This window comes from Bombina bombina, chromosome 1 (genome assembly GCF_027579735.1).
Source record: "Bombina bombina isolate aBomBom1 chromosome 1, aBomBom1.pri, whole genome shotgun sequence".
NCBI lineage: Eukaryota > Metazoa > Chordata > Amphibia > Anura > Bombinatoridae > Bombina > Bombina bombina.
Window position 1 is genome coordinate 163289169 of NC_069499.1, and position 7183 is coordinate 163296351.

Genomic DNA, 7183 nt, shown 5'->3' on the forward strand with positions numbered 1-7183 from the left:
AAAAGGACAGTCTACTTTAAAATGGTGAATTGTTTAAAAAGATAGATAATCCCTTTTATTACCCATTTCCCCAGTTTTGCATAACAAACATTGTTATATTAATATACTTTTTACCTCTGTGATTACTTGTATCTAAGCCCTCTGCAGACTGCCCCCTTATTTCAGTTCTTTTTGACAGACTTGCACAATGTGAGCACTATGTATCAATATAGCACACATAAACTAGCGCTGTCTAACTGTGAAAAACTGTCAAAATGCACAGATAGAGGCGGCCTTCAAGGGCTTAGAAATTAGCATATCAGCCTACCTAGGTTTAGCTTTCAACAAAGAATACCAAGAGAATAAAGCAAATGATGCAAGACTAAATTGGAAGGTTCTTTAAAAATGCGATGCCCTATCTGATTTATAAAAGTTTAATATTGAGTAGGACTTTCCCTATAAGTATCCTTCTACCTTTAACAGGAGTTTTTTTAGCAATTTGTTCGTACTTTTTGAATTTGAAATGCACATCTATCTTCTACCTTTCAAGAACGTGCACGCATACATTGTGCTAACACCCATGCACGCTCTTGCGCCCACCTAACTATGCTCTTCAAAAAAAGGTATAGCTAGAGAACAAAGTAAATTTTATAACAGTGATAAAGTGGAACATTTTTTGAAAGCATCATTTTAAATGTTATGTCCTTTTAGGTATCATTACTAATCACTCCTAATCTTTGTCTAGGGTTTTGGAGTTTAAAATTGTGTGACGTGAGGGGGCTTTGGAACAAAAATGGTGGTTCCCAATTGTATAAAAAGTTTTTTAACTTTTATAGGACCAAAACAAGATTTTAGCTATTATTAGCAGTCTTACCTTTATTATCACCCACACATTCATATTTACAGCCAGTGCTACAGCATTTTCCTCCTCCTCCACATTCGTTATGGCGCTGACACTGATTTTTATTACTTGATGGACAGAACAATTTTGGACCAGTTTATTGATGGACAATCAAATGAGGGTATATCCACTAGAAAAAAAAAGTGACATCATACTTTTAAAATAGCAATTAACACAACACACAAATTAATTTAAAGGGGATATTGAACCCCAAATTGTTTCTTTCATGATTCAGATAGAGCATGCAATTTTAAGCATTTTTTCTAATGTACTCCTACTATCCAATTTTCTTCGTTCTCTTGGTATCTTTATTTGAAAAAGCATGAATATAAGCTTGCGAACCAGCCCATCTTTGGTTAAGCAGCTGGGTAGTGCTTGCTGAATGGCAGCTAAATGGAGCCAACAATCAGCAAGCACTATCCAGGGTTCTGAACCAAAAATGGGCCAGCTTGTAAGAGAATGAAGAAAAATAGATAATAGGAGTAAATTAAAAAAGTGTTTAAAATTGCATGCACTATCTGAATCATGAAAGAAAAAATTTGGGTTCAGTATCCCTTTAAGAACAATTATACTATACTTATCCTGGTTATATACTCTATTCCAGTCAATCGGAGGGACTCCAGAAACTGGTTATCAAATTTGAGATAATACAGTTCAATTAGAAAATATGGTTTTCATATAATTTTAGAGAACCTTCACATGGTATTTAGAATTATGTCATTTAGTAGTTTGGACTTTGGGGAAAAAAGGTTTAAAAAACAAAAACAAAAAACAGCTTTCACATATTCTTAGGATTTTACCAACGTGTCTCAAAAAAGAAAAAATGGAGAGAAAAACAAAGAGATACGGTGATACTGTAAGAAGAATACAGGCAGGTAGTAAGTATCTTACCCACACTTACAGGCGCCAGGTAGTAAGTATCTACCCCACACTTACAGGCAGGTAGTAAGTATACTACCCACACTTACAGGCACGGTAAGTAAGTATCTACCCACACTTACAGGCAGGTAGTAAGTATCTACCACACTTACAGGCAGGTAGTATCTACCCACACTCTTCTGACCGACACCCAGCTACCTTGATAAAGCCTCACTATGGACTTCGGTTTTTACAAGGGAGCATCACACACATACTTCATGGATAGGACCAGTTGGAATGTTATTGAATGCTGTATGTACATAATGGTGTCTCTCCCATGTTTGTGAGATCCAGCCTGTATGTTATCTAAAGCATTTCTTTTTAAAGCTAGGGTCCCTTATATCCTTAAGTGACTGTCACCATTGTGTGTTCTTAAAATGTTTTTATTGACTTTACAATAAAAATATCTTAACACATTGATGAGTTGTAAGAAGCTGTATTAATTATACCCTCACCTGCTGGGAGACCATCTGAGTTCATCTCTGCTGAACATACTTATTGCTGGTGACAGCTCATTAGATTGTGAAATATATACTACATACATAACTGCCTATTTGGTTACAGTATTACCCTATGTTTTTGTTCTTCTTTCTCTTTTTTTGAAACACTTTGGTAAATCCTGAGGATAAGATTTAAAGAGCCACAGCTGGGCATCAAGATATAGTGTATATCTTTTAATTCTACAATTTGTGTGCAGTTATTTAATGCATTTTTTCTGCTAATTTATCATATATTTTTTTTATTTGTATTACACAGATTTTAAAACTTTTATTGATTTTATCTACCAGCTAAAAAAAAGTTACAAAAATATTGCTCAAATACCATTTTTAAAGAGACATTTCAAAGCAAAAATAAAACATTTTCTAAATCATTAGAGCATTTCATGTTTGCAATAGTGATCTTGCTATGTCATTTACACCTACAAAGAGGTTAGACACAGAGATAAAGATCTGCTTGGGAGCCACAGGTGTTGAAGCGCCCAATCAGGAAACCAATGGGGATTGGTGGCTGTGGGCAATTACTGAGTTTGCTTTGTCCAAGCTGGACTTTACCTATGTGTTTAACCCCATTAGCACAGAGGCCTAATTTTAATTGGTGTAAATTGGTGGGTAACGTAAAACATCTCCATAGACTTTAATAGGCATATTTGCTGATACCACCAGTTAAGACAGTTCACAACAGCAATTTAAACTAGACCATAGTTATCTAAGTTCAGCAATATGAGGCTTGCATTAGAACATGCTTTTTTAACTTCTTGTAAAACAAATACAATGAAATCTTCTAAATGTTCATTTTGAATTGCAATTAAATCTCTGGATTTTAAGAATGTTAATAAAAAATATTGTCAGCAGATCTCATTGTATGACCTGAATAGATAATAATAGTTCCTTCACATGAAGTAGTCATCGTCAATACTGAATCAATTAGTTGCTTTGTTTTCCTAATTCTGTAGGTGCAAAAACCTTGTGATAAGCTTTATATTTTTTATATGTCTACTCAATCCCATCCAGGGGCATTGCTGTCATTAAACAACTGATGTTTTGTGGGTGGGGCTATGATAGGAAGAGGTGTGGCTCATGAGTGATTCATGGGCGGGTCATGAAGAGCTGTGGACAAACTCAGGCATGACCTGAATGGGGCAGACATGGGGCAGCCCCTAAAAATCAAGACATTTGCCCTGGCCAGAGATGCCACAGGCAGGACTTTTTAACCCATAAAAATCACCAGATTTCTGACTGATCACATATCTAACTCAGGGGTTAATAACTAATTTAAACAGTCACACTTCTAATTCATTGGAGTGTCATAAATAAGGAAACCAAAAAATACCCAAGATTATTTAAAGTTTTTACATTTTAAATTCTAATGGATTGGAACAGAGACTCATGTTTGTCCAGCATTATATATACACATATATTGCATTTATGTTATAACCAGTTACACAACTTTGTCTTTTCCATAAGTTGCTCTATTTAAGAAAAATCCATATTTGAAAAAGTTTTAATTGATTCTGTGTACACACAAAATGTATTACTTTGTTATATTTTGAAGTGTGGGCTTATGGGGTCGGAACTACAACTCATTTTTATTGCTAATTGTGTGTTGGATATGGTTTTTGGTAAGAAGGGAATGATGTATAGGGGGTGCATGGGGGGGGGGGTAATTGCAGAAGGGCGCTGGGGCGTATAGGGTTAATAGTATTGAGTAGATAGTGTTTATTGAAGGGATGGGCTGGGTTAACAGTATGCTCTGTGGCAACATTATTTTGTAGCTTTTTTTCTAAAGTGCTGTTTTAGAAGATAGGACAGCACAAGATACTCTGTAGAGGGTCAGAATATACAAAAGTATAAATGAATATTAATGTATCTATATACTATGTATCTATATACCATAGGTCCCAGTGCTTACTGAAGTAGGGGCCAGATGTTCTGCATATATCATTACAGCCTATATATAAGTTATCTGCAGACAGTGCTAGGTTATGCACTCACAAGTCTATGTGAGATTGCTGTCTATGTATATCTGTGCTGGTTTAGGAGATGCTTATGGATTCATTTTTAGACTTGAATCTGTAACTATAAAAGTTGCAAAACACTGTTCTAAGCATTTATGTCAATCAGGGCAGGATTGGCCTACCAGGATACCAGGAGATTTCCCGGTGAGCTGCAGCAGCTGGGGCTGGAAAGCTACAATTAAAGGGGTGATAAATGGATGGAATTGGGTTGTAGGGCTGCTATATAACATCAATCTGACATTTGTATTTAATACAAGGTAACATAATTTATTTCTGAAAAAAATAATGGGGAAAGAGTGCCCCAGTAATCCCCTTTGAGAAAAATGGGGCATGTGCATTCTATCGACTCAACAGAAAATAGGGCTGGTCTTCATTTTTTTTCCAGGGCTGCTTTTTATTCCCAGTCCAGCCCTGATGTCAATAAATATCAAATATATTTATTTTAATATCTTTAACAAGTTAATGAAGAATGTCACGTGGTGTAAAAATATATGCACGAAAATGCAAGCAAATGGAGCTGTCGAAAGAAATCCCTGTTCTATCCTTGTTTTCTCAAACCAAAAAACTACAGACTGGTGCATATCTGCTCAGAAATGACTTTAGATTGTGCCCTATTGGCAATGATGTATTTACCTTCAATGGGGCTTAAACAATCCATGTTGCAGCCAGTATTACAGCATAGGTTTCTAGAAGAACAGTCACTGTCCCGCTGGCATCTGTCTTTACTTTTTTGTTGACATTTTGAAATAGAGGGGCATCTCACTGTAAGAATAAATAAAATGGTAATGATCATATAAATATCTAGGCATGAAACAAGAAATCCCAATTGTCCGTTATTAGTTCTATAATTATTTAGTAATGAAATAGATACAAACAGTATTTCACAAGCTATTAACACGTAATAACTTTCCCTGTTTACATGCTATTTAGCAGCATTCATCACTTAGAAAGAGGTTAGTATGCAAATTTAAGGGGAAACTAAAATCTCAGATGAATGCTGCATAGAAGGTCTATGTAAGCCTATTCGCTATATAAAATTTCATTAAAGGGATACAAAACTCAAATTTGTTCTTTCATGATTGAGATAGAGCATGCAATTTTAAGCAGCTTTTTAATTTTCTTCTATTATCAGTTTTCTTTGTTCTCTTGCTATCTTTATTTGAAAAAGCAGGAATAAAAGCTTTGGAGCCAGCCCATTTTAGGTTGAGAACCTGGGTTGCGCTTGCTGATTGGATGGCTAAATGCAGACACCCAATCAGCAAGCACTATCCAGGGTACTGAACAAAAATATAGGCCGGCTCCAAAGCTTTCATTCCTGCCTTTTCAAATAAAGATAGCAAGAGAATGAAGAAAAATTGATAATAGGAGTAAATTAGAAAGTTGCTTATTGGTGGTTACTGTTAAAAACAAATTAGGGTTTAGTATCCCTTTAATGAATATTAAATATTATTAAAGGTAAAGTCAAAAATAAACTTTCAAGATTTACTACTATTATCTAATTTGTTTTATTTTCTTAGCATCCATTGTTGAAAAGCATACCTAGATATTGTTCTGGAGCAACAATGCACTACTGGGAGCTAGCTGTTAACTGGTGACTGCAATATATCCTCCTTGTCATTGGCTTCACCCAATGAGTTCAGCTAACTCCCCATAGTTCACTGCTGCTTCTACAGCAAAGGACACCAAAAGAATGACGCTAATTTGATAATAGTAGTCAATTGCAAAGTTGCTTGAAATGATGTGATGTATCTGAATCATGAAAGAAACAATGTGGGTTTTAAAGGGACATTAAAAATCTTAAAAAATGTTATCGTCATTTGAAAAAGGTGCAATTAAAATATGTAAAAGTATTTATATTTAATATGTGTAGATCTGTTTCAAATTATATTGAAACCAAGTGGAAGTTTGTTCACAATTAATTCCTATTGCTCATCGGTAGCTTTAAAGGGGACACTGAACCCAATTTTTTTCTTTCATGAATCAGATAGAGCATGCAATTTTAAGCAACTTTCTAATTACCTCCTATTATTACATTTTCTTCAGTCTCTTGGTATCTTTATTTGAAATGCAAGAATGTAAGTTTAGATGCCGGCCCATTTTTGGTGAACAACCTGGGTTGTTCTTGCTGATTGGTGGTTAAATTCAATAAAAAAGTGATGTCCAGCTTCCTGAACCAAAAAAAAAGCTTAGATTCCTTCTTTTTTCAAATAAAGATAGCAAGAGAACGAAGAAAAATTGATAATAGGAGCAAATTAGAAAGTTGCTTAAAATTTGCATGCTCTATCTGAATCACGAAAGAAAAAAATTGGGTTCAGTGTCCCCTTTAAGTACAAATACATATGTCTTTTTAACATAAAAAAACTGTAAAACATGATAAAATATCTATTTTGGAGACAATTTATAAAATTGACTTTAATGATCTTTAAAGGTTGTTTTAGCCTATTATTTAGTCCAAACAATTAAATAAATTAGCATTATGGCTTATTGGATCTTACCACCACGTTTATTGATTATATGCCCAGAAGCCCATGGCAGGACTACGAGGATGATAGCAAAGAAGAGAAAAATGTACAGGCTTAGGTTCTTCATGGTGCTGATGAGGAGTCTGCCGCTCTATCTTCTCACACCGACATAAATACTCTCTTTAATAGCCAAGTCATAGGGAGTTGCCTGATTATTTTAACATGACCTTGTTAATCTGTATTCATTTCTCTTCACACTCCCTTCATTTATTTTGCAATAGCAAAACTAAAACAGATGAGCTTTAACATGCTAATTAGTTAATGTTGTTGTAGACTGTCACCACTCCTATGTCATATGTAAATCTGTAAAGATGTGTGGGCAACAATATAAGACAACACTTGTCATTC

General features: G+C 34.8%; 1 long non-coding RNA gene across 1 annotated transcript in view; it reads right to left on the bottom strand.

Annotated features, from left to right (window-relative positions):
- The window catches only part of LOC128636542 (uncharacterized), a 7677-nt gene extending 756 nt beyond the window's left edge, over positions 1-6921 (bottom strand). The window contains exons 1-3 of the long non-coding RNA XR_008398707.1: positions 6809-6921; positions 4947-5075; positions 854-1010 (exon numbers count right to left, since the gene is read on the bottom strand). This is a non-coding gene — a long non-coding RNA (uncharacterized LOC128636542). The remainder of the gene's footprint in view (positions 1-853; positions 1011-4946; positions 5076-6808) is intronic.
- Between the last annotated feature and the right edge of the window lie 262 nt (positions 6922-7183).